Below are 25552 nucleotides of genomic sequence, written 5' to 3'. Positions count from 1 at the left end.
TAGCCTTATTTTGGACAAAAGGCAGCTTGAGATTATACAGTGCATCACGGTGCATGATTCTGGAGAATTTGGGCCAAATAATTAAGATATTCCAAGCAGTGCAAGCTGATCTTGAATTTAAAAATGATAAACTTCCTTTTCTGGAACAAATTTACTAAAGTAACTTGTTTACTAACCCCTCTGCAATTTTATTTTATTTTCACCAACTCACTCCCCTAATATTTGGAACTGGGAAAAAGGCTGTCATCCTAAATGCTTTCTTGGAAGGCATCACTGAGCTTGAAGAATTTACTGTATATACTCATATATAAGTCTAGAAATTGTAGTAGAAATTATAGGATTAAGAGGAGGAGGACTAGGAAACTTTAAACCAGGGGTCCTCAAACCTTTTAAACAGAGGACCAGGTCACAGTCCCTCAAACTGTTGGAGGGCCGGATTTTAATTTGAAAAAAACATGAAAGAATTCCTATCCACACAGCACATATCTTATTTGTAGTGCAAAAAACCCCACTTTAAAAATACAATAATTAAAATGAAGAACAATTTTAACAAATATAAACTTATTAGTATTTCAGTAGGAAGTGTGGACCTGCTTTTGGCTGATGAGATAGGATTATTGTTGTTGCTAATGTTGTTGTGTGCTTTCAAGTCATTTCAGACTTAGGTTGACCCTGAATGAGGGCCGGGTAAATGACCTTGGAGGGCCATATCTGGCCCCTGGGCCTTAGTTTGAGGACCCCTGCTTTAAATCATTGGAATGCTGGCTAACCCACTTGTATTATATGGCTGCTATGATAAATGAAGCACCAGTGTCAGCCATTTTAAATGTAATGTCTCTTAATTTGCTTTTAGAGTGTATATTGTAATATTTACATATATTTTAGTGTATTATGTCTTAGTGTATTGTTCCTTATTTATTTTTATTTGGATGCTTAACTCCTTGGTTGTAAGTTTTCTATTGTTAAGTTTTCTGCTGTTACAATCCAATATCCTGTATTATTTTGATGTGTTTGTACTCATGTCGAGGCATGTAATTTTTGCCTTTTTTATGTGTAAACCACCCTGAGTCCCTCTGGGGAGAGAGGGCAGTCTAGAAATAAAGTGTTGTTGTTGTTTTTGTTGTACAAAATTAAATTTGAAATCTAATTAAATTTGAAATCTAAATTTGAAATCTAAAAAGCGTGGATTCACTTATCTCAGGGTCAAGGTAAGTACTACACCCTCTTATCAAAAAAAGAAACCATTTCAGAATAGAGTGGTGAAAAACAAGAGCTTAATCTGTCTCGGGAAAACCTAAAAGAAGCACTGACTACCTCTAGTTGAAGGAGCCGCAGTGGTGTAATGGGTTAAATCTTTGAGCTGCTGAGCTTGCTGATCTGAAGGTTGGCAGTTCAAATCCACAAGATGGGGTAAGCTCCTTCCACCTAGCAGTTCAAAAACATGCAAATGTGAGTAGATCAATAGGTACCACCTTGGTGGGAAGGTAAAAGGGCGCCCTATGAAGTCATGCTGGCTACGTGACCAGGAGGTGTCTATTAGGCTTGGGCGGTTTCGTTCGTTAATTTTGTAATTTGTTAAATATTCGTTATTTTTAGCAATTACGAAATGAATACAAAACATTTTTTCAAACCCGGAAGAGTTTTTCAATAATGAAACGGCATCCTCCATCCTTTTTACGAGCTTCCGCCCGTTTCGGAAATGGGATGGAGGATGCTGGTGCCTGGGAGCCAATCCGGCGCTCCCAAGCACCCAAGCAGTGCACCGTGGCTGATTTTGATTGGCCGGGAAGCCCTTTAAAAGCGGCTCCGAGTGGCCGCTTTGCTCATTGTTGCGGAGGCGAGGGAGAAGGGAGGGCGGCTTGCATTGGCTTGCATTGGCTTGGTTAGCTGGCTAAGCTGGATTTCCTTGCATTGATTCCTTAATTCCTTAATTCTGTTGTTGGGAGAGCGAGGGCGGTTTTTGTTAATTTGTTAATTTTCCATTTTTAAATATTTTTGAAAAATACCTTTCTTTTATTCTTAAAAAAAATCAAAAAATATTCTAAAAAAAGGAAAGAATCTTGTGAGCCTGTGTGTGTGTGTTTCCCCCTGTCTTGTGGCTGTTGGCTCCACAGCGGGGAGAGCATTTTGTTAATTTTCCATTTTTAAATATTTTTGAAAAATACCTTTCTTTTATTCTTTAAAAAAAAATCAAAAAATATTCTAAAAAAAGAAAAGAATCTTGTGTGCCTGTGTGTGCGTTTGTCATTTGTGTAGTTCCAACCAGTGCGCTCCTTTTGCCAACAGAAAGTGCTATAATACAGTGCTCGCTCATTATTTGTGTAGTTCCAACCAGTGCGCTCCTTTTGCCAACAGAAAGTGCTATAATACAGTGCTCGCTCATTATTTGTGTAGTTCCAACTAGTGCGCTCCTTTTGCCAACACAAAGTGCTATATAATACAGTGCTCACTCATTATTTGTGTAGTTCCAACCAGTGCGCTCCTTTTGCCAACACAAAGTGCTATATATAATATAATACAGTGCAATTAGCACGAATAACGAAATTTCGTAAATGCTTTGCGCATGCGCTAACGCAGTGCGCCATCTTAACGAATCGATTCGTTATTAGCGATGCATACAAATAACGAAATTTCGTAAATGCTTTGCGCATGCGCCAACGCGGGCGCCATCTTAACGAATCGATTCGTAAATATTTACGAAATTTCGTAAATACCGAACTTTTTAAAGGGAAAATTTTGTAATTATTTTAAATATTGAAACAAAAAAACCCTCCAATTACAAATCGATTTTAGAAACAAATTTTTCCGTTGTTACCCAGGCCTAGTGTCTATGGACAATGCAGGCTCCTCTGCTTGGAAATAGAGAGGTGGAGATGGAAGGGGAAGCCTTTGTCTGTGTATTTGTGTTTCAAAGGCATTGGATGATATATATATAGTAGAATCCACTCTGAGTCCCCTCCGGGAGCTAAGGTGGAATACAAATAAAGTGTTGTTGTTGTTGTTACTATTATTATTCTGCTGTGGCAGCACTTCTGGCCTTTTTGAATGCCCGGATGAGGAAGTGGTAGTGGTAGCAGCCAGGGGAAGATGGCCCTGAGGCAGTTCTGGTGCTTTCCCCTCTCTACAGAATAATATTCAATTTACCCACATGTATCAAAATATCAAAATCCATTATTTTTTGTCCACAAACCTTCCCTCAACTTCACCATGAGGTCAACTTATACACAAATATATAGGGAACATGTCTAATATGATATTGCATGACCCAATTATTTCTCTCACACTTGGGATCCCAGTTTATTTTTTATAGATTCGTTTTCAGCAACAGATGTGTACAGTGCACTTTGCATTGGCTTGGATCCAATATTATGCTCCGACCATCAGGATTAGCTTTCTGGAGTTGCTAGGAAGAAAGGGGTTAAAAACTCAAGGGGTCCTTTCACACTACATAATTATAGTGCTGTGATTCCATTTTAACTGCTATGGCATTAACCTTTACAATCCTAGGCTTTACAGTTTAGGGGAAAATGTTTAGAATGCTCAGCCAAAGAGCGATAGTACCTCACCAAACTGCAAATCACTGAATCCCATAGAATATAGGTATTTGGGGAGAAAATACAAACGTTTTTAAAGGAGGTGAAAGCATGTAGGAAATAAATGAGACATGTGTTGGCTATACTTATCTAACCCAGGTGCAGTTTAAACCCCACAGAAGTCAAAGTTTAAATCCTACTAATTTAAATTTTAAATTAAATTTCAAATTTAAATGGATCTGGATTGTTTCCTATTTTTACAAACACACTAGTTCACAGAGAAAACTCTTGCAAAAGAGTGCTGGCTGTGAGCAAAGAGGCAGAGCCTCGAACAGTAACTTCTTTGATTCCCCAAGTATGTAGAAGTGAAAGTATCTATAATCTAGCCAAAGGAGGACAGTGTCTATATTTAGAAAATCTAAAATAAAGGCTTGGTTATAATACTGCAGCTTCTAAGGCCATTACAAAGAGAGCCCACTCATAGCAAATTAGGCAGAACAACCAGACTTCCAGTTATTATAAACCACAAATGTATGTGACTCACTTAAGAATTATTGATGGTGTCCCTGGCTGCTAAGGGCATGTTGTTAAATGACTGCATGAAGGATAAAAGGAGAAGAAATGCAGCATTACAAAGCGTAGTGTCATAAACACTGGCACAAACATTTTGATTGTTGGCAAGCTGCTCATTTCCTATAAACAGTGGAAGAACAAAGATCCCAGGATATTGGATAGCCACGTGATTACTATTAACTTTTACTGTGATGTGGGTTTAGACAGAAGTGATCTAAATCTTGGTGGCATTCAACAAGAAACTTGTACTGAAGAAGGGAGGTATTGCCAGCTTTGTAGTTCTGAGGTCACATTTGGAGTTAAGTTCTATTTTGAGTTGTGTTAGACTACTTTTACACTGCCATTTAAACCAGGTCAGGATCTGGATTAAAGGGACTCAGTTCCCTGTGAAGTACCTATAGATTCACCCCAGGAACCGTCTGGAAGCTCAAACGGTGGCCACATGGTTATTTTTTTTTCGTTATCTAAGGAGGCCGTCCAGTTCCTGAACCGGTGCTTGGCAGTTGTGATGATCTGGATAAGGGTGAACAAATTGAAATTGAATCCAGACAAGACAGTTGAAAGTTGAATCCTGGACAGTTGAAAGGCCGAACACAGGGTTGCAGCCTGTGCTGAATGAGGTATGCTCCCCCTGAAATCATAGATTTGCTGCTTGGGAGTCCGCCTGGATTTTTTCTTACCTAAGGACGCTGTCCAGATCCTGAACCAGTGCTTGGTGGTCCACGTGGTTCCATCTCAAATAGACTACTGCAATGCGCTCTACATGGAGTTGCCCTTAAAGACTGTTCGGAAGCTACAAGTATGGTAGTCCAGTGCTTGTTTTCCCTCCAGCCAAGCTGTGGATCCCATTTCTCCCTCTCAATGCTTCAGTGCTAGCCCTGTCCTCACAAGTACTCCACCTTTTGACCTTGGGCTCCTTGTCTGCATGGAATATACGTTGATTGGTTGCAGTGGAGTTTATGGCTTGAACCAGAATTTCCAGTTAGTATTTTTAACATGCTGTTTCTGGCTGGATGCACTTTGCAAGCCCGCATTGGAGGTGTTTGTTTTATGGACATAAAACTGGCTTCAGACTGGGTATTAGTACCTGTGCTGAAGGGCCCTGGGGAACTAAAAATCAAACTACACTTTAGGTAAAAGAACTATTTAAAATTATTTGAAAATATAAATATCTGATTTGTTTAAGCCTAAAAAGCCTATGAGGATAAAAACAAAACACATGCACACAAAAACCCAAGGCTATCTTATGAATGTCATTCCGATCTCTTGTGTTCCCCTGAAATCAGGAATGGTTTCCCACATTGCAGAGGTTAGCTAGACTATTTTTCATATTAATTACATTCTTTGGATTAAGGCTTTTCTTCAAGAGCTAAAGGTGTGTACTCATTCTGCTTCATTACTAGTCTAACAGGTTTTTGCACATTTTATAAGCTTTGTAAAGTTATTCAAATATTCCTGATTAGAGACAACAGTAAGACAAAAGGAACAAGTATTTATGAGCTTTCCTCAATGCCCTGCTGCCTGGAGATCATGAAACAGTTCTATAATTCTCAGATTTCTGAATTTGGAAATTAACCATTTGTCGTCAAGTTTTTTCAGATGGTTTTATAATGTCCCAGTTCAGCTGTTTTTCTCCCACTTTCCCCTTGTGTCCTTAGTTTGCTTTAACTGCCGCAAACCAAATTTAAAATGCAAAAACACCTAGTACTCAATTAACTCTGGCCCCTTCTACACTGCCAGTTAATCCAGGTTATCAAAGTAGAAAATCTACATAATCTGATTTGAACCAGATTATATTAGGGCCTTTCTACACAGCCATACAACTCAGAATATCAAGGCAGAAAATCCCACAATATCTGCTTTGAACTGGGTTATCTGAGTCCACACTCAGATAATGTGGGATTTTCTGCTTTAATATTCTGGGCTATAGGGCTGTGTGGAAGGGCCCAAAGTCCACACTGCCATATATTCCAGTTCAAAGTAGAAAATGTGAGATTTTATCCAGCTGTGTGGAAGGGGCCTTGATTAATCAATTAATCAATAATATAATAATAATATCTCAAAGGGCTTGTTGTGTATTTTGACATCTGGAACACTTTAAACTAATTATCATGTAAAAGTATAGTTAAAAGAACATACTGAGGACAATAACACTAAGAATGAAGATGTTACTTTAGGAACATCCTGCAAATGAATGGACACAAGTTTCTAAATGTTGCAGGAAACCTGGATCAAACTGGGAAAAACATGATTAAAGGGTAGAACTTTTATCCTAAGGCAGAGCCCACTGACACCAACACAGATCTATCTAGGAAACTGATTTTGGAAAAAGGGATGTAGATATAGAGATGCTGCTTCTCACATTAATATTGTAGTTAAATGACAAAAAAGCAAAACTCACAGGCAAGTTCCTAAAGTTTACAAAACAAGATGTTAAATAAAGTAAACCCATTTGAAGCGATAACTCACACCAAAGCTGTGTGAGAAAAGCAGATTATGGGCCAATTAACCTTTCCGAACATTTCTCATACCTAGAATAGATTCTGAGTGCCATCTCCTGTAATGTAATCCGACATCCGACTGTCAAAGAGAACACAGTGGTGTATTTGACCAGACAGGAGTGTTAATCTATTTCAACAGGAAAACTAAAGTGAGGAGAAAGGATTTAGCAGCACCTGCAAGACCGACTGACTGTTATTTTAGCACAAGTTTTCATGGATTTCCATCTGCCTCCATTGGAAAGCAAAGGTGACACTATCTCAGCCCTCCTTTTGATTTTGGAGCATCTTCATACAGGGGTGCTTTTTGTTGTTGTTTTTTTGTTCAGTTGCTTCAGACTCTTCATGACTCTTCGTGACCTCATGAACCAGCCCATGCCAGAGCTTCCTGTCAGCTGTGGCCACCAGCAGCTCCTTCAAGGTGAAGCCTCTCACTTCAAGGATAACATCCATCCATCCAAGGGGTCGGCCCCTCTTCCTTTTTCCTTCCATTTTCCCCAGCATCATTGTCTTCTCCAAGCTGTCCTGTCTTCTCATTATGTGGCCAAAAGTACTTCTTCTTTGCCTTTAATAGCCTTCCCTCCAATGAGCAGTCGGGCTTTATTTCCTGGAGGATGGGCTGGTTGGATGATCTTCTTGTGGTCCATGGCACTCTCAGGATTTTACTCCAGCACCACAGTACAAAAGCACCTATCTTTCTTCACTCAGCATTCCTTATGGTCCAGCTCTCACATCCATAGGTTACTATAGGGAATATCATTGTTTTAATTATGCAGATCTTTGTGTGATGTCTCTACTCTTCGCTATTTTATTGAGACTGGTCATTGCTCTTCTCCCAAGAAATAAACGTCTTCTGATTTCCTGGCTGCAGTCTGTGTCTGCAGTAATCTTCGTGCCTAGAAATATAAAGTCCGCCACGACCTCCACGTTTTCCCTCTCTATTCGCCAGTTATCAATCAGTCCGGTTGCTATAATCTTGGGGTTTTTTTATGTTTAACTGCAACCCAGCGTTTGAGCTTTCTTCTTTCACCTCCTCACCTCCTCCTCCCTTTCAGTCATCAACGTGGTATCATCTGCATATCTAAGGTTGTTAATATTTCTTCCAGCAATTTTAACTCCAACCTTGGATTTGTAAAGCCCCGCATATCGCATGATGTCTTCTGCATAAAAGCTGAGTAGGTTGGGTGAGAGTACACAGCCTTGCCATATGCCTTTCCCAATCTTGAATCAGTCTGTTGTTCTGTAGTCTGTTCTTACTGTTGCTATCTGGTCGTTATACAGATTCCTCAGGAGACAGACAAGGTGACTTGGTATCCCCATACCACCAAGAACTTGCCACAGTTTATTATGATCCACACAGTCAAAGGCTTTATTTAGAATAGTCAATAAAACAGAAATGATGTTTTTCTGAAACTCCCTGCCTTTCTCCATTATCCAGCGCATATTGGCAATTTGGTTTACCTGGCAGGATCTTGAGCATTACCTTACTGGCATGTGAAATATGTGCAACTGTATGAAAGTTTGAGCAGTCTATAGCATTTTCCTTATTAATTGTCTATATAAATAAAAATGTAATATTAGTTTGTGGGATTAACATAACTTCAAAACCACTGGACAAATTGACATGGAATTTTGACACAATACACCTATCAGGCCAACGAATGACCATCACTCATAAAAACACTGAAAAACACAATAGAAGGGACTTAAAGGCAAAAAAAAAACCCCAACAAGATGCGCAAAAACAACTCCCCCTGGCAAACAAAACACACAAAAGCATATCCACACTCTCTTTTGGCCTACAGTTCCCGGCATCCCCTAGACCAGCCCCTTTAGGAGAGGAGGATGATGCAAATGTACTGCTTCCAAGCTGCAAGCTTTCTTCTCCTTCGATCTCTTTCAGAGTGTCCCAATCCCTGCATATTTCCAATTTCCTATCCTTGGACTGCAACTCCCAACAATCCTCCAGATAGATAGATAAATTAGAAAGAGATAGATAGGTAGATAGATTGATCAGAACTGGGTTATTGTAGGTTATTTTGGGCTATATGGCCATGTTCTAGAGGCATTCTCTCCTGACATTTTGCCTGCATCTACATCAGAGGTAGTGAGGTCTGCTGGAACTAGGAAAATGGATTTATATATGTCGCATGACCAGGGTGGGACAAAGAACTCCTGTCTGTTGGAGCTAGGTATGAATGTTTCAACTGACCACCTTGATTAGCAGTGCCTGGGGCAATCTTTTGTTGAGAGGTGATTAGCTGCCCCAGATTGTTTCCTGTCTGTTGTTTTGCTATTGTAATTTTAGAGGGTTTTTTTTAATACTGATAGCCAGATTTTGTTCATTTTCATGGTTTCCTCCTTTCTGTTGAAATTGTCCACATGCTTGTGGATTTCAATGGCTTCTCTGTGTAGTCTGACATGGTGGTTATTTTATTATTATTATTAACTTTATTTGTACCCCGCTAGCATCTCCCGAAGGACTCGATGCGGCTTACAAAGGCCAAGGCCTCAATAAAACAACAGTATAACAAATACACATAAACCATAAAGCAAATCAAAATGTTAAAGCAATAACGGTAAACAGTAAAAACAGTTGGGTTATTGTAGGTTTTTCCGGGCTATATGGCCATGTTCTGGAGGTAATTTTTCTCCTGATGTTTCACCTGCATCTATGGCAAGCATCCTCAGAGGTAGTGAGGTCTGTTGGAAGTAGGAAAAATGGGTTTATATATCTGTGGAATGACCAGGGTGGGACAAAGGACTTTTGTCTGCTGGGGCTAGGTGTGAATGCTTCAGCTGATCACCTTGATTAGCATTCAATGGCTTGAAAGCGCCTGGGGGTAAAACAGTTGTTAGAGTGGTCCAGCATTTCTGTGTTCTCAGGTTGTCTGCTGGGAGTTGCAGTCTAAGAATAGGTAGAGAAGGAAGAAAGGGGAGAAAGAGAAGGGAAAGAAAAGGGGAGAAGGAAGGAAAGAGGAAAACAAGGAAGGAGAGAATGAAAGAAAAAAAGGGAAGCAAGAAAGGAGAGAAAGAAAGGAGGAGAGAAGGAGGGTCGACCACAGCAACGCGTGGCGGGTACAGCTAGTATTTTAATAATTTTGTGCATGGGACAAAGTTTGCATAGAATCAAAGAGTTGGAAGAGACCTCATGGGCCATCCAGTCCAACCCCCTGCCAAGAAGCAGGAATATTGCATTCAAATCACCCCTGACAGATGGCCATCCAGCCTCTGTTTAAGCTTCCAAAGAAGGAGCCTCCGCCACACTGAATCACTGGAAAGCAAAGGTGACACTATCTCAGCCCTCCTTCTGATTTTGGAGGGCTTTCCTCAGCTCCCTCCCCTTGCCAAGGCTGCCAAAGAGCAGCAGCAAGGAGACGCAGCAGCCCGGCCTTGGTGGAGTGGAGTCCCCCGCTTGGCTCCAGACGGTCTCATTGTCAAGCGCGAGATCCATTACAAGCCCCGCCCCTTTCCCAGCTGCTCTCCCAGCAGGTGTGAGGGAGCGTGAACAGCAGGCGCCGCACACCCCTCTTTGCGCAGGCGCACTGGGGCCCCTTTCTTCCTCGCCTGCCTCGGAGCCCGGAGCCCGCTCGGCCGCGCATGCGCCGGGGGTGGCAGTCTCCTCCAGCAAGATGGCGGCCGGGGGGCGAGTCGGGCAGCCCCAGTAGGCGGTGTCGGCGGCAGGTAGAAGCGTGGCGGCGAGGGCAAAGGCCGGGCGAGAAGGGCCGAGAGCGGGTGAGGCGAGCGGCTCCTCCTCCTCGGCCTCTGTCCTGCTGGGGAATGAGGGCTCGGGGTGGCGGGGCGAGAGGGAGCAGCCGCCCTCTCTCCCGCCACCGCCGGCGCCTCCTGTGAGGAAGGGAAGGAGCCCTCGCGCGCAGGCTTCGCCCGAGAGAGACCCGGATGTGGGGGAAGGCCTCCTCCGCTTCGTCCCTTGGTGGGCCCAGTCCCGCAGCCGAGCAGGGCAGGTGAGTGAGTCAGGACCGGGGCGCCCTCCCTCCCTCCTTCCCTCTCCCTCAGGCGCCCCCTTTGTCCTTCCTTCTCGTTTGGCTTTGAAGGAGGTGTCTCATCCCTTTCATAGAGCTGCAGGAATCCTCAAGCCCCTCGCCTGCTTGCTTTTGGACGCCTAGAAGCGCCCCTGCACTACTGCTCCCCAAACTTTGGGCTTCCAGGTGTTTTGGACTTCAGCTCCCAGGCTCCCTGAGCATTGGCTAATGCAGCTGAGGCTTCTGGGAGCTGAAGTCCAAAACGCTTAACTACTAGACTTTGGGAATGTCCACAACAGAGCTTTCCAAACTGTGTGTAGTATCACGTTTTGTGTCGGCTGCAGGGTGTGGGTGTGTCACCCGAACGCCATGAGAAACCCTTGAATCAACCAGGTGGAATTATATACTAAAATAGAATTTAATATCAATGTGAAAATATTGTTAATAGGGATATATGTATATAAGTAAGAACTGACCATGGAACAACAAACTGGTTCAAATTGGGAAAGGCATACAGCAGGATTGTATACTCTCACCCAACCTATATAACTTTTTTTTTTGTCGTGTCAGGAGCGACCTGAGAAACTGCAAGTCGCTTCTGGTGTGAGAGAATGGGCCGTCTGCAAGGACGTTGCCCAGGGGTCGCCCGGATGATTTGATGTTTTATCATCCTTGTGGGAGGCTTCTCTCATGTCCCCGCATGAGGAGCTGGAGCTAATAGAGGGAACTCATCCGCCTCTCCCCAGATTCGAACCTGCGACCTGTTGGTCTTCAGTCCTTCTGGCACAGGGGTTTAACCGACTGCGCCACCGGGGGCTCCACCTATACAACTTATAGGGATATGTTGAGATTAACTTCACAATTCAGCAGCAGATCAGTTGCACAACTTCAGCACTTTCCAGGAGCTTCTTCCTGCACGGTATTTTCAATCAACTGCTCCCACAGCCTGCAGTCACTCTGGAACCTTTTACAGACACTTGAGCACATGCCTGGCCATTGTCAGTTTTACCATTGTCTTTCCCCCAGTCTAGATGACATTACAAACTTACCACAGCATACAGTTATATCTTGTCTTAGTAGACAGGTTATTTTATTTAATTACATATAGCCTTCGATGAACAACATCACAGCACAAGGAGAGGAATATACACTGTACATGACCTCCTTATATACAATTCTATACAATTACACATAGTAATCTCTGATTGGTTCCCAACTCATTAACTTAACTCAGACCCAGGATTACATCATTCACAATACCCTGGACGAGGCCAGAACACATTCCCCAAATGATTCCCTATATACAGTCAATGCATGACTCAGCATTTCCAATAGAAGCACATTAGCAGTGCATGATTCAGCTATATTACATTACAATACATTGTAAAACCTGACAGGATATATGGTTAATAGGGGTATATGCATATAAGTAAGAACTGACCATGGAACAACAGACTGGTTCAAGATTGGGAAAGGCGTACGGCACAGTTGTATACTCTCACCCAACCTATACAACTTGTAGGGATATATGGTTAATAGGGATATATGTATATAAGTAAGAACTGACCATGGAACAACAGACTGGTTCAAGATTGGGAAAGGGGTACATCAGGGTTGTAAACTCTCACCCAACCTATACAACGTATAGGGATATATGGTTAACAGGGATATATGCATATAAGTAAGAACTGACCATGGAACAACAGACTGGTTCAAGATTGGGAAAGGCGTACAGCAGGGTTGTATACTCTCACCCAACCTATACAACTTATAGGGATATATGTATATAAGTAAGAACTGACCGTGGAACAACAGACTGGTTCAAGATTGGGAAAGGCGTACAGCAGGGTTGTATACTCTCACCCAACCTATACAACTTATAGGGATATATGGTTAATAGGGATATATGTATATAAGTAAGAACTGACCATGGAACAACAGACTGGTTCAAGATTGGGAAAGGCGTACAGCAGGGTTGTATACTCTCACCCAACCTATACAACTTATAGGGATAAATGGTTAATAGGGATATATGCATATAAGTAAGAACTGACCATGTAACAACAGACTGGTTCAAGATTGGGAAAGGCATACCGCAGGGTTGTATACTCTTACCCAACCTATACAACTTGCATACAGAACACATCATGCGTTGTGGGCTTGATGAATGCAAGGCTGGGGTAAAAATAGCTGGAATAAACATTAACAACCTTAGATATGCAGATGATACCACTTTGATGGCCGAAAGCCAGGAGGAGCTGAGGAGCCTTCTAATCGAGGTGAAAGAAGAAAGTGCAAAAGCTGGGTTGCAGCTAAACAGCAAAAAAACCAAGATTATGGAAACCAGACTGATTGATAACTGGCAAATAGAGGGAGAAAACATGGAGGCAGTGACAGATTTTGTATTTCTAGGTGCAAAGATTACTTCAGACGCAGACTGCAGCCAGGAAATCAGAACACACTTACTTCTTGGGAGGATAGCAATGACCAATCTCGATAAAATAGTGAAGAGTAGAGACATCACATTGGCAACAAAGATCTTCATAGTAAAAGCAGTGGTATTCCCCGTAGTAACCTGTGGGTGTGAGAGCTGAACCATAGGGAAGGCTGAGCGAAGGAACATAGATGCTTTTGAATTGTGGTGTTGGAGGAAAGTTCTGAGAGTGCCTTGGACCGTGAGAAGATCCAACTAGTCCATACTTCAGGAAATAAATCCCGACTGCTCACTAGAAGGAAGGATATTAGAGGCAAAGAAGTAGTATTTTGACCACATAATGAGAAGACAGGAAAGCTTAGAGAAGATAATGATGCTTGGGAAAATGGAAGGAAACAGGAAGAGGGGCTGACCAAGGGCAAGATGGATGGCATCCTTGAAGTGACTGGCTTGACCTTGAAGGAGCAGGGAGCTCTGGCGTGGGCTGGTTCATGAGGTCAATAAGAGTCGGAAGCGACTGAACGAATGAACAACAGCAGGTATATATGTTGCTATTAGGAGCCCCCGGTGGCACAATGGGTTAAACTGCTGAGCTGCTAAATTTGTTGACCGAAAGGTCACAGGTTCGAATCCAAGGAGCAGCGTGAGATTCTGCTGTCAGCCCCAGCTTCTGCCAACCAAGCAGTTCGAAAACATGCAAATGGGAGTAGATCAATAGGTACTACTCCGGCGGGAAGGAAATGGCGCTCCATGCAGTCATGCTGACCACATGACCTTGGAGGTGTCTACAGACAATGTCGGCTCTTCGGCTTAGAAATGGAGATGAGCACCAACCTCCAGAGTTGGACATGACTGGACTTAATGTCAGGGGAAAACCTTTACCTTTACTATGATGACCAAGACCAAGAATTAATGATGATGATGTTTAGAGTGGCCTATGCAGTAATAACTTCGGGGTGAAAAAGTAAAAAAGAAATGGACACTTGAGAAATGGTATGAATATGGTATGAAGGCTGTGGAGGCTGTGGTATGAAGGCTGTGGAACACCCTTCCCGTGGACATCAGACTGGCTCCTTCCCTGATGATATTCCGCAGGAAATTAAAGACTTGGCTGTTCAAGAAGGTGTTCGAACAAGAAGTGCAATAATTGGTAATGACGACAGGAATGGAACAACGGAAAATGATACTGGATTGTGGTTTAAACGATGAGACGACGTGAATGGCTTTTTGTACTATTGATATTGTTGATGTTTTTGATGATGATATTTTGGTTATTGCTAGATTGATATTTTAGATTGTGTCTTGAATTTTGAACTTTGTTCTTCTATGTTGTACACCGCTGTGAGTTGCCCCTGGGCTGAGAACAGCGGTATATAAGCAAAGTAAATAAATAAATAAATAAATATGAATATGTGTGGGATTAAATACCACTATTATGGACATTGTAAAAAGCAAAAAACATGGTCAGACAAATAGAAAAAAATAAAGAAATATGGACTCCATTTAACGGATGATTACATGTTGTTAAACCAGATGATGAAAGTTGGAAGTAAAAATGGGATAGAATGGAAAGAAGACTCATGTAACGGGAAACAAAAGGATTATGTTGTCAACAGGGGAGGGGTGTGTGGGGAGGGAGAAGAGAATGAAAATGGAAAAAAGCATGGTAATTATGGTTATGTATATTTTTAAAAAGAATTAATAATAATAACAGAAACCCTTGACTCTGTAAAATATAGATTACTGCAACACACTCTACATGGGGTTGTCTTTGAAGACTGTTCATTTGTTTCATAAAGATCAAGTAGACAGAACATACTGTAAAGAACAAAAATAACTTTCTGGCAGCCAGGTTGCTCACTGTAGCGGCATACAGAGAGCATACAACCCCTCTGCTACGCCAGCTCCACTGGTTGCCAATCTGCTACCTAGCACAATTCAAAGTGCTGACTATTTAGCCTATAAAGCCCTGAATTGTTCTGGCCCAACTTACCTGTCTGAACGTATCTACTGCTATGAACCATCATGAAGTCTAAGTTTGACGGGAGAAGCCCTGCTCTCGGTTCCACCGTTCTCGCAAGTGCGACTGGTGGAGATGAGAGACAGGGCCTTCTCGGTGGTGGCCCCTTACCTGTGGAACTCTATACTCAGTTACATTAGATTGGCTCCCTCCCTCTTGTCCTTTAGAATGAAAATCAAAATCTGGTTATGGAAGCAAGCGTTAGGACAGTAGAGGCAGCAATTTAGAATGAGAACCAAATTTGTGTGAATGACAATGGACTGACCTGGACTATGATTTTAAACCTGTGTGATTTGAACAATGTTTTAATGATTTTATGTTTAAATTGCTCTTATCATTTATTACTGTTGGCATTGAATGAATACCTGTTGTGAAGCCGCCCTGAGCCTGCCTCCGGGGGTGAGAAAGATGGGGTACAAATATGCAAAGTAAATAAATAAAATAAGTAATAAATCATATATAGTAGGTATGGGAGAACTTTGGCCCTCCGGGTGTTTTAGATTCCAACTTTCACAATTCCTAACAGCCAATAGGAATTGTGGAAGTTAAAGTCCAAAACACTTGGAGGGCCAAAGTTCTCCCATGCCTACTATAGAGGAAAAGTGTTCCTGCCATACATCAAGGGAACCACTGACCGCATAGGGAAGCTGATGAGGAAACACAACATACAAACGATCTACAAACCCACCAAGAAAATCCAACAAATGCTACATTCAGCAAAGGACAAGAAGGATCCTCTCACCTCTGCAGGAGTCTACCGTATACCATGCAGCTGTGGACAAGTCTACATAGGGAGCACAAAACGCAGCGCCCAAACAAGACTCCAGGAACATGAAAGGCACTGCAGACTACTCCAACCAGAGAAATCAGCCATAGCAGAGCACCTGATGAACCAACCTGGACACAGCATTTTATTTGAGAACACAAAAATGCTGGACCACTCTCACAACCACCATGTCAGACTACACAGAGAAGCCATTGAAATCCACAAACATGTGGACAATTTCAACAGAAAGGAGGAAACCATGAAAATGAACAAAATCTGGCTACCAGTATTAAAAAATTCTAAAATTGCAACAGCAAAAACAGCAGAGAGAAAAACAGGCAGGGACATCTAATCACCTTTCAAGAAGAGTTTGCTCCAGGCACAGTCAGCCCATTGTATGCTAATCAAGGTGGTCAGTTAAAAGATTCACACCTAGCCCAACTTTAAAAAGCCCTTTGCCTCACCCTGGTCATTCCACAGATATATAAACCCCCTTTTTCCCAGTTCCAGCAGACCTCACCTCTGAGGATGCTTGCCATAGATGCAGGCGAAACGTCAGGAGGAATGCCTCTAGAACATGGCCATATAGCCCGAAAAAACCCACAAGAACTGAGTGATTCCAGCCATGAAAGCCTTCGACAATACATATAAAACAACAATTTAAAACTCAGAAGAACACCCAATAACCTATGGTTAATCCTTCCCTATGCTATCCAAAGCTGTTGTTTAACATGTTGTTTTATTAATAGATTATTTTGTGTCACCATCTTTTTAAATTTAAGTTATTTTTGTTGTCTGTCTTAATAATTATTGTTTATGGTTTGAACTGTTATTTTTCTGTAAGCTGCTCCAAGTCCCCTTGGGGAGATGGGCCAAGATACAAATAAAGATTTATTACTTATTATTATTAAATCTTAAATATTGATATATTTTTGGCTGGAATAACACTTAAAATGTACCTGTTTCAATTTAAATACCAATTTAACTTATTTGTAACTTGGAGACTGCCTGTATTATTAAAAATATGAGTGAAAGGATTTCATGAGATAGGTTGCGTCACCATACTTCTTATTATAATTTATGTATGTGTCTATATCTCTTATAAGGGGTTGGTTTAACCACCAATTTGCTAGTAAAACTGAATCACTGTGTCGCGAAATCTTCCATGTCTAAAACGTGTGTCACCAACATGAAATGTTTAGAAAACTATGATCCGCACTTAATACGGTTTGACACCACTTAAACTGCCGTGGCTCAATGCTATAGAGTTTTGGGGTCTGTAGCTTTAAAAGGTCTTTAGCCTTCTTTGCCAAGGAGTGCTGGTGCTTCACTAAACTACAATTCCAGAATTCCATAGCATTGGCAGTTGAGATGGTGCCAGACTCTATTCATTCTATAGTGTAGAACAGGGGTTCATAATCAGAGGTCCATGGCCCCCTTGGGGATCCATGAAAAGATTTCAGGGGGTCTATGAGCTTGAATAGAAAAAAATCAACTTATCTTAATTTTCTCAGGTCTCTAACTGAAATCTAGCATTTTCTTCACTTATAAATGCATGCAATAAATTACAGTACTATGAATTTCATATCACATTGTAGTTGTTGCATATCACAAAATTACGCTAATCCATATTTCAAAATTAAGGTAGGTAATAGACCTGGCACTGGATCACATATAACAATCTTGCTTCATAGTAACTATTTAATTTAAAGACTTTCCAATGTTAAGTGTCAGAAAATGACCTGCAACCACATTCTGAGAAGAGGTCCATGGTTTTCACCTGACTGGCAAAGGGATCTGTGGAATAAAGAAGGTTAAAAACCCTGGTGTAGAGGCGCCCTTAGATTTGTAAGCTCTTTGGGACTTATGCACTGAAAGCAAAAGATCTGGTAAAACAATAGATACCATGATTTCATAGCATTGAGATATGGCAGCTGCATTAATTCTACAATGTAAATGCACTCTATATTTCACATTACCCCATTCATACATATGACATTTTATTTTCAAGAGAGCCACTTTTTATAAACGTACGTGGCTGGTGAACCTACATTTTCTTATAGTTTTGGTGTGTTTGGACTCCCATCAGCTGGCAAGCCCAGTCTGTTTTCCTGCCTGTAGACTTCCCATAGACATTGCTGTAGAAAACAGGAAGCTTGACTAAATAGTCTTTTGTTAAGATCTAGCAAAGGTCTTAGGTTTTTTTTTTTTCTTATGTTGCTGGGGCTCTTAAATGGGGCTTAAACTTCCATAGTTGAGTTGAATGAACTATAGAAGAGGAAAGTTATGTGAGAAGACTTGCACAGAGTGGCTTGCAACCACCGAAGGTCCAGCACATAAACCAGATGCCATCTACTTATGATTTGTGCTAGCAAAATGTCTAGAAATCTGATCAGTACTCCTCAGTGACAAACAGTCCCAAGACTGGGACTGTGTGGCTCGAATTGCAGATTTCCCATGACTTGGAGTTGCAGTTTCAGATTAGTTATAACATAGTCAGTTTTGCCAAAGTTAACTTTTTTTTTCCTTCAAGAAACCAAGGGTTTGAAATAGGGTCCCAATTCCTGCAGTGACTTCTTAATATAGTTGTTTTTATGGTTATGTTTTGATATGCAAGATAGTAAAAGAATTTTCATCTCTGCCATTTTGAGTCCATTTTGAGTCCAGTACTGACAGTTAAACTAAGGTTTTATTGAGAATGAGAGGTCATGCAAACTTTCCAACTCCAGATAGAGCTGCTGAATATTTATTTCACATGACAGCAGCTGTTGGGGTGGAGGTAGGGGCTTAATGTTTACAAATTGTAGAGTGGGAGTGGCAATGTGTTTCTCTTTATACTGTTGAGCTGCAAGTTCCATCACTCCTTAACTAACCAAGGTGGCCTCCTATTAGGGACGTATTCACATGGTTATGCCAGTTTGGGGGCATTGTGGGGATTGGAACACTTCATCTCTCACCTTAAGCCCCATCTCCTGAATACTGTACAGCCCCAATCATTTCCTGATGAGTATTCATAGAAGTGTTTTCATTTAGTCAGAAGCAAAATGACGACAGAAGCTCTAAGATCTGTCGGGGATCTTCTGGAAATCTGTGTTGCTGTCAATCATTTCATGTCTGTTCTGGAGATCTAGCCAGCTGTTTCCGTGATCCTGCCTGCTCCCTGCAAAATAGGAGATGACCATGTGGGGAGAGGGAGATGGTCTTCATGTGGGCCTGTTGCTGAGCTGTACAGGATTATAGTCCTATTTGGATATGAGGAAAGGTGGAAGTTGCATTCCAGTTTCTGTACAGTAAGGCTGCATAATTCTGATCCCTAAAGTGAACTCGCTGTATTGTTTGGAAGGTCATCCTATTAGCAGTTTATGTTCTTAGTTCTGGCATGGACACTTTTGATGGAGATAGGTCTGTCTGTAAAGTTAGCCTTATAGTTGCCAACAAGAGTGGACATTTTTTTTTTTAGATTATGACTTTGTGGGCAGTGCTTAAATAGCTTTTTGGTATTTGACTAAAGAAGAATAATAGAATCACAGAGTTGGAAGAGACCACATGAGCCATCTAGTCCAACCCCCTGCCATGCAGGAAAAGCACAATCAGAATATTCCTGACAAATGGCCATCCAGCCTCCTTTTAAAAGCTTCCAAGCAAGGAGCTTCCACCACAGAGGCAGAGAGTTCCACTGCTAAATAGCTCTTACAGTCAAGAAGTTCTTCCTAATGTTCAGATGGAATCTCGTTTCCTGTAATTTGAACCCATTGCTCCAAGTCCTAGTTTCCGGGCATCAGAAAACAAGCCTGCTCCCTCTTTCTTAGGGCTTCCTTTCACATATTTATACATGGCTATCATGTCTCCTCTCAACTTTCTCTTCTGCAGGCTAAACATGCCCAGCTCTTTAAGACAATCCTCATAGGGCATGGTCTCCAGACCTTTGGTCATTTTAGCTGCCCTCTTCTGAACACCTTCCAGCTTGTCAATATCTGTTTTGAACTGTGGTCCCCAGGATTGGACACAGTATTCCAGGTGAGGTCTAACCAAACTGTAATAGAGAGGCACCATGATTTCCCTCAATCTAGACACCATACTTCTTTTTATGCAGCCCAAAATCCAATTGGCTTTTTTAGCTGCTGCATCACACTGTTGGCTCATCTTCAACTTGTTGCCCATGAAGACTCAAAGATCTTTTTCAGATATACTGTTGTAGTTCCAGGTATTGCCCAGCAGATGATGCCTCTACTGTAGCAGCTCCATTAGCTGCTGATAAGTTTCTGGGCCCAATTCAAAGTGCAGGTTAATACCTATAAAGCCCTAAATGGTTTGGGTCCTGCTTATCTCTGTGACAGTGTCTCCCTCTATGAACTGGTGTGATCACTAAGATCTGCTGGGGAGGCCCTTCTCTTGTTCTCACCTCCATCACAAGCATGGTTGGAGGGGATGAGAGAGAGGGCCTTCTTGGTGGTAGCCCCCCAGCTCTGGAACTCTCTCTCCAGGGAGATTAGATTAGCCCTCATCCTTTCTGCCTTTTGGAAACACTTGAAGGCTTGGATGTTCCAATGTCCCTTTGAATAATGGTTTAGCTACTGATTAAGTCTGCCTAGCCCTAATGTTTTGGTTGGTTCTCCAGCACTTTATTCCCAACACGGCCCTACAGTTTGAGTTGGCAGAAGCCGTTTTCCTGCCCTATTAGTCTCAAATCTGCACATGCCCACTTTTCTCAGCTACTGATTATTTGCTTATGTTTTGTGATGTCTTAAATTTTATTGGTTTTACTGTTTTAATATGTTTCACTGTTATATGTTTTTAATCGTGTTACTTGTAACTTTTGTTTATATTGGGCTTGATCGCCATCTCAGCCGCCCCGAGTCCCTTCGGGGAAATGGAGGCAGGATATAAGAATAAAGTTGTTGTTGTTATCCTATATCTTTACATTTCATTTTTTCTGCCTAAGTGTCGTATCTTACACTTCGAGTAAGAATTGATTGCTCTGTATTAAGACTGATTGAGAAGAACTTGGGGTATGTGATGACAATCTCAAGGATCTAATCTTTCTGGAGCTTGGTGAACTCCCTGGAATTTTCTCCTTGGTGAGATTATGAAGAACATGAGCCAATGATATACAATCTGCATATCAATGTACTGTATGTTCCAATTGTTTGATGACAAGATGATGAGAGGTGTGGTGAGCTTGTTAAATCACTGGATTGACTTAGCACTTAAACAAAGAAAATCAGCTTTATATTATCATAGATTTGGAAGAGATCATAAGAGCCATTCAGTCCAACCCTCTTCCATGCACAATGAAAGCACTACTGACAGATGGTCAGATGATAGTTCCAGACTTAACCCAGTTTTATGATTGATAGAACTAGAAAGTATTTGCACTGTTACTAATCCTTCCTCTGTTCATTTGGTCTTAGATATCACACTGCATGGAGGCAGGGGATAACTGAGTTTTCTTGGTAAGTGGATTTTATTACTTTGCTCTTTCTTGAATTTTATGTAGAACAATTCTTACCATGCAATTCTTACAATTCTTCCTGCAATGGTGTTAATTTGGTTTTCTGTTATTTCTGGTGGAAGTGCCGTGAGCACTGAAGTCTGAAAATAATTTTATAATTTCATTTATTTACAGCAACCAGAAAAGTTTCTTGTGAGTGGCTTACTTAAACTCAGTAAAAGCAAATAAATGTCTCTCCATAATCTTGGAACCTTCCCATAACTTTGGAATTTAAAAATACACAAAATGAAAAAGGGATGGGGAGATTGGAGGGAAAAAAACAAGTAGTCTTTCAGAAGAGCTCATGAAATACCCATTCTTCAAACCTGATATTCCTGTTACAACTTGTTGAAATGTCAGCTAGTAGTAGTATTTGAGAATAATTATGATAAAGGTGAGTTTTCAAGTGGGCTAGTGAAATGCTCTACCTCACATTCCTCTGTTATAGCCTCCTAAAATTATTATCTTGAAGCCACTGTGCCACTCCTAAGTAAGAATGTTGCAAGATAGCTCTTGAACTTCACTACAGATCTTCTGGGGAGGCCCTGCTCTCTATCCCGCCTGCTTCACAGGTGCGGCTGGCGGGGACGAGAGACAGGGCCTTTTCTGTGGTGGCCCCTCGACTATGGAACGCCCTTCCCATGGAGGTAAGATCAGCCCCCTCGCTGATGGTGTTCCGAAGAAGATTAAAAACCTGGATGTTCGGACAGGCATTTGGTTAATTCGGTGCAATGAATGTGATGATTAAAGGATTGGTAATATGGACGACGAAACTGGATCACGATTTTAGTCAGGAGATGCTTTGGATTGTTATTGATGTACCAATATTGTGTATTATGTTTTCATGGTTTTAAATTGTATACTGTTGACTATTGTATTTGGTATTTTGTTGTAAACCGCGTTGAGTCGCCAGCTAGGCTGAGAAACAGCAGTATACAAGTACAGTAAATAAATAAATAAATAAATACAGCTATTGCTGCTTATGTGCATTTTTGTTTGACTACTTTATTCACATTTTATTGTTAATTCAACACCTTCCTTAGTTACCTAACCTGTTGTATTTATTTTTTTTATTTATTTACTTTACTTGTATACCGCAGTTTCTCAGCCCAACAGGCGACTCAACGCGGTTTACAACAAGAATAGGAATCAATCAGCGATATACAATTAAAACCATAAAAGCATAATATACAATATTGACACAACAATAGACAACACAATGCATCTCATTTGTAGAGATCAAATATAGATGTTCTATACTACTTCTCCATTATTCTGTAAAGAAAGAAAGAGGCTTTGCTACATTGTTTCCCCACATGTGTCTTCCTCTTCATAGTGATTTGGTTGTAACATCTGGTCAGATTGCCTCAGAAATACTTTCATTTGTAGGAACGCTTCCATTTCTCAACAGTACTTTCAGGTCTCAGGTTCAGGGTTCTTACACAAGCTGCAATTTTTCTGACTATACCAGTTGTTGACATGGAAACTCGTTTGGGAAGTTTCTCAAAGCAAGCTGTGCTGAAAATTGCTGGTAGCCATCAGAAGTTGTCATTCAGGTATGATCTTACACTTGGAAAAGATAATGTCTAGACATACCCTTATGGATCAGCATAAGAAACCATACATTATTAATAAGGAAACCACATTATAATTCATGGCCTAGGAAGCATTTGATTGTGATTGAAATTTATTTCTGGAATCAGTTCTGTGTAAGTGAAACATGCATGTATGCATACCTAGTTCTGTTGTATTCAAAAATGCGTATTGATAGCATGTGGTATTCTCCATTATTTCGGCTATCAGTTGGTTTGAGCCTCCAACTCTATGTGACATAATTGGGATATCAAATTAGGTATATATCTATAGTAATTAAATACTGATATCTTCAAAGTAAAATTAGATAGCTGTGCAACTTCCATAAATAAGTGATCAGTTATACTTGTTTTAAATCTTGTTGTAAATCTTGTGAGACAGATTTACAGCAAAAAAAATCTTGTTTATAAAGAATTTCATATTACAGTGGATTTTGTAGATTTTGATCCATACTGATGACTCAGGGTATTTTAGTTCATTGATGTGTATAGAGTTCCTTCACATATTTTTATACTCAGAATTTTTCTTTTGATATTTTGCTTCTGTTCTACTTTGCAGAAGTCTCTGTTGCTGATAAGCTCATAGAAAACAAATAGCTTTATATTCAAATTCTTTATTTTCTACTAGAATAGTAATCAGAATGCATCTACCCTGTAGGATTAATGCAGTTTAACACCACGTTAACTGCCATGGAATCCTGGGATTTGTGCTTTTTCAGGCACCAGCACTCTTTGGCAGAGATGGCTAAAGTCCTTATAAAACAACAACTTCCATTATTTTATAGCATTGAGCCATGACAGTTAAAATACTACAGTATTCATGCACTCTAGGCTTTAAAATTCTTTGTATCTAAAATTATTCTTCAAATTTATTTATTTACTTTACTTTATTTCTACTACACCTTTCTCCCCATGGGAATTCAAAGCAGCTCACAATTACATAATACAACCCAATAAATTTAAAAATGACAAACACAAAATAATTATTTGTGGATATAAGTTGAAATACAGTTAACATATAGTAAATAAAATTACATTTAAAACTCACACACACACCCCTCCAGAATCTCACCCACAACCTTTCTAGCAGCATGCCCCTCATCCTCCCCCAAAGGCCCGCTGATACAGAAAGGTCTTGTGGAAGGCAAGCAGGGATGGGACCATCCTGGTCTGACTTGTGAGGGAGTTCTACAGTTTGGAAGCAGCCACCAAAAAGACCCTCTCCTATGTTCCCACCAAAAACTCTACAGTGTGTGGTGTGACAGAGAGAAGGCCCTCCCCAGTTGATCATTGGTATCTGACAAATTCATAGAGAGAGATATGGTTTTTCAGATCACCTGGATTAAAGCCATATAGGGCTTCGTAGGTCAAAACCAGCACTTTTGCGCCTGGAATTGAGTTGGCTGTCAGTGGAGCTGTTGCAACAGAGGAGTTATCTGCTCTTTGTAGCCAGCCCTAGTTAGCAGTCTGACTGCTGTTCTTTGGACCAACTGAAAGTTCTGAGCACTTTTCAAAGACAGCCCCACATACTCCACACTACAGTAGTCCAACTGGGATGTAACCAAGGCATGTACCACCGTGGCCAGATCCGAGTTTTCCAGGAATGGGCACAGTTGGTGCATCAATTCTAACTGTTCTAAAGCACTCCTGGTCGCTGCTGATACCAGGGTTTCCAGGGTTAGAGCCGAATCCAGGAGTACTCCCAAACTTTACTGTTGAGAATGTTTCTGTTTCATTAGGAATACTGGTAGTAAGAAGCAAAATAGGTAGAGGTTATATGCAGTCTATTGTATATACAGGTACATTTGGAAGGGACTACGGTACTTGTTATAAAAGAAATATTTTCTGTATCTGATCATGACTTTGCTTTGAGTTATTTGCACTTATGCCCAATGTTATGCTGCTTCCATTTGCTTTTTGTAGCTTTTGTCTTGTTATTATATTTATTTCCTGCATTTCTAACCCAAACTGGCACTCAGGATGACTAAAAGTAAAAAAAAAATTAAAACATAATAACAAATTAGTAAAAAGAAAAAAGCGCATTCAGTACTTAGATTCATAAAGAGTCTGTGCAGGCATAGTCTCCAGGACCTGGAAACCAAATGGAAGTGTCCTATAGTTTAGCATCTTGCTGTTTCTCAGACTTTAAGATCTCATATGTTTAAATCTTCTATACACTATTTGAAACTTGGATACACTTGTCTGGCTCATGCACATCTTGACACTGCTTATTCCCTAGCCATAATTACTTAATTTTCCTTTTACTATCTTTACCCTGCTTGCCAATGTTCCTTCTTTTCCTTTCAGATAAGGGAACCGATAGTATTGGGTTATAATACCAGATGTAAAAATCTCTGGACCTAAGCCTTTGACAGCAGAAGGCCCAAAAGAAGAATTGAATGATTTTTTTTTACAAGGAAAATACCCAAGCCAAGAATAGGAGAAATATTTGCTCTGGCGAGCAATGGTCAGACAAAAACAAGACTTGTGTATTGTAAAGATAGAGGAGCAGAAAAAAGCCATAAATTGTTACTCAGTTTGTATATGTGATGTGCAAATGCTGCTATATGTAATGCTTTTAAAGACTGCCCTACAGTTTGTATACAGTGCTTCTCCATGTGATCTACCATGGCACTTCTCATTCTCTGGAACCTATTCCTGA

At 40.9% G+C, this 25552-nt stretch overlaps 1 protein-coding gene across 2 annotated transcripts in view; it reads left to right on the top strand.

Annotated features, from left to right (window-relative positions):
* The first annotated feature begins 10198 nt into the window (after positions 1-10198).
* APC (APC regulator of WNT signaling pathway) overlaps positions 10199-25552 on the top strand; it is an 88055-nt gene continuing 72701 nt past the window's right edge. Inside the window, exons 1-2 of one of the 2 annotated variants that reach the window (XM_060761897.2) lie at positions 10199-10569; positions 21219-21260. The gene's annotated coding sequence lies outside the window, so the exon portion shown is untranslated. The remainder of the gene's footprint in view (positions 10570-21218; positions 21261-25552) is intronic. The other variant, XM_060761899.2, reaches the window with a different exon arrangement.

Source organism: Anolis sagrei, chromosome 2 (assembly GCF_037176765.1).
Source record: "Anolis sagrei isolate rAnoSag1 chromosome 2, rAnoSag1.mat, whole genome shotgun sequence".
Classification (NCBI taxonomy): Eukaryota; Metazoa; Chordata; class Lepidosauria; order Squamata; family Dactyloidae; genus Anolis; species Anolis sagrei.
This window is presented reverse-complemented; position numbering and strand designations above follow the sequence as displayed.